We start from the raw sequence: 3,052 nt of genomic DNA, 5'->3' as shown, positions 1-3,052 counted from the left end.
CATTTCCAGATTACGCTTTGGCATAGATTTAGCCTCCTACAGAGCAAGGAAGCATGTTAACCAATCATGTTTATAATCTCTATTTCTACTCCATGTCAGGTCAGAGTTGGCATAAAAGTTTGCAAAATGCATGGACAGATGGCTGGAATAAATTATTTGAATTACTTGTCTTTAAAAAAAAAAAAAGTGTATTTCTTCCATGAGCAAGAAAGACGGGAGAAAGAAACAGGCACCCTCTACAGGATCTTGTCACAATCTCTCCCCAGCTTCAGCCAGCTCTGGATTGTGGGCTCATGCATGCCAGCTGTACTCAGGGAAAATTTTTTTTATGTGAACCCAGAGTCTTTTGTGTAGTTCAGCCTCACAGAGCATTGCATTTTATTGCTGTACCACTGCATGTGCAGCCTCAGAAATTAATTTTTTGAAGAACTACTTAACTTTCTTCCTTTCCTTTTCCTTTTCCTTTTTCCTTTTCCTCTTCCCCTTCCTTTCCTTTCTTTTTTTCTTTCCCCCTCCCTTCTCCTTCCTTCCCCTCTCCTTCCCTCCCCCTCCTCCCCTCCACTAAAGAGGGACAGAGCAAGAGAGAGGGAGAGATGGAAAGTAAGAAAGCAAGCTGCCAGTTCTGGGATTCGAACCATAGTTGATCATGTGAGAATCTAGCGCCCTCAACTACCACACCACCTACCAGCCCCAGAAATTAATTTGTTAAACCTCAAAGCAAGGGAATGCACCCAACAAACAGTGCTCAATGCCTACGTATCCCTGGCACTGAACTGGGCTCTGGAAATTCTGAGATGCACACAAGGGCCCTTTTATTATGGAACTCACATTCAGTCTGGGGAAGAGAGAAAAATTCCCATGTCACGCAGTTCTACAGATTATGGTCTGGTTTGATAAATAATGTTTTGAAATTTCAGCTGCTGTCTCTGATAAAGCCATATGAAGAGTGTCTAATTACATTCTCATTTTCCAGTTGCTGAGGACATGGCTGTATTTAAATGAAGCTCTAAAGAGTTCTAGACCTGGAAAGAGCATTGAAGAACAGTTACACCTCACATAAAGATTGCTGGCGGTAGTTATTGCCATTGTTAAGAAACAAAGGGATTGCAAAGTCATTTAGGGATAAAAGAAACACAAAACTAACAAGCCTTGAAGTTTCCTAGAACGTTCAGCCAAGTACCCAGAGCACTTTCCCCGCTTGGCTCATGGGACCTCGCGGTCCCCTGTCTGAATAACGGAATATGCAGTCTTGTAAATCACTGTGACTTTCCCCAGAATGAAGCGAAACGAAGGATCCTTTGGCATAGCAAACTTAAAGGCCATCTTTTCTGAAGAGAACAAATAAAGCAAAAAACCTTTAAGATATTATTACATACAGTATCACATGTAAATTCATTACATGACTTGTACAACTTAGAAAAATGAACATTGTCTAAACATGGTATTCATCCCTTTGAGGTACTTTTTTTTAAAAAGAATTATTTTATTCAACTTTATATGTTTTAATTTGATCAAGGAGGGACAAAGTGTGTGTGAGAGAGAAAGCTACAAAGCAAGAAAGCAAGCCGTCAGGCCTGGACTGGAACCATGGTTGGCCACGTGGGAGTCCAGCACCCTTAACCACTGTGCCATCTGCTGATCCCCACTTTGAGGTACTTTCAACAAGTAGCAGAGGGGCCAGTGGGTGGCACTGAGCACTGTTTGTTGGGTGCATTCCCTTGCTTTGAGGTTTAACAAATTAATTTCTGGGGCTGGTAGGTGGTGTGGTAGTTGAGGGCGCTAGATTCTCACATGATCAACTATGGTTCGAATCCCAGAACTGGCAGCTTGCTTTCTTACTTTCCATCTCTCCCTCTCTCTTGCTCTGTCCCTCTTTAGTGGAGGGGAGGAGAGGGGAGGGAAGGAGAGGGGAAGGAAGGAGAAGGGAGAGGGAAAGAAAAAAAGAAAGGAAAGGAAGGGGAAGAGGAAAAGGAAAAAGGAAAAGGAAAAGGAAAGGAAGAAAGTTAAGTAGTTCTTCAAAAAATTAAGGTACTGGATTCCCACATGGCTGACTGAAGTGCGACTCCCAGACCTGGTAGTTTGCTTTCTTCCTTTCTCTCTCTCTCTCTCTCTCTCTGCCAGATTAAAAAAAATAATAATTAATAAAAATAATAATTTAAAAAATCCATAAAAAACACAAGTAGCAGAAAAGTATCTTCCTGAAATGGGTAGTATGCACTGATTTAGAAGCTAAAATGTACCTTTAGTGTTTAGAAAGATACAAGTAAAGTATGAGCACACGCTCCTGTGTGCAACCAAGCAAAACAGAAAGAGAAGCACATTGAATACAGTATGGCCATTGGCCTAGTCCTCTACCCTGTCTCATCACAGTCGATTAGCATGTATTGTCCCATCTGCATCTGCACAGACATTTTTTACAATTACAAAATATGTGTGTTTGCATAAAGTGCACGTGATACATACAGGGGACTTCCAAAAGTTCATGAAAAATGGAATTAAGGCTCATGTTTATTTTGGTGAAAAAAACACATTTGAATGCACATGTTTTTCTCATAATACACATTTTCATGAACTTTCGAACGTCTTATATATACACACACACATTTTAATTTTACCTCTTTTATACACTGTGTAAAAGTGTGTCAATCTCTTTACAAACTTGAGATAAAATTTTATATAATCAAACAGATTAATTTTACATAAATGGAATCATTTACATCTAATTTTCACTTAGAGTTTTGTTTTGTTTTTGCTTTTCTGTTTTGCTAATTGTTTAATAACCACAACAAACTAGTACAGAGAATGCCCTGTGCAAGACACAATAAATTTTCAAAGACTGAGGTGTTCCCTTAGCAAAGCTGGAGATTTCAGTTTCTAGTATTTGGAATGTAGGCTGCAGCCCTTGTTCTTGGGTGGATCAGTGGTTGTGTGGCACCGTACATGCTTTTAACCAGATTTGAACAGAAGAATGGCCACCTGGCCCAGGTAGAAGTAGATGAAGTGTTGGTTTCATGCATCATGTAACTATGGAAGTTCCTCCTCACAATGCAGT

The 3,052-nt window shown here is 40.1% G+C and overlaps 1 protein-coding gene and 1 pseudogene across 2 annotated transcripts in view; one reads left to right on the top strand and one right to left on the bottom strand.

Moving 5' to 3' along the window:
- The window catches only part of RNF150 (ring finger protein 150), a 320,502-nt gene that overhangs the window by 44,846 nt on the left and 272,604 nt on the right, over window positions 1-3,052 (top strand). The gene's annotated exons all lie outside the window — the stretch shown is intronic.
- LOC106734498 (dynein light chain 1, cytoplasmic-like) overlaps window positions 2,895-3,052 on the bottom strand; it is a 3,394-nt pseudogene continuing 3,236 nt past the window's right edge.

This window comes from Tupaia chinensis, unplaced genomic scaffold, assembly GCF_000334495.1.
Source record: "Tupaia chinensis unplaced genomic scaffold, TupChi_1.0 Scaffold000127_2, whole genome shotgun sequence".
NCBI classification, from domain to species: Eukaryota; Metazoa; Chordata; class Mammalia; order Scandentia; family Tupaiidae; genus Tupaia; species Tupaia belangeri.
This window is presented reverse-complemented; position numbering and strand designations above follow the sequence as displayed.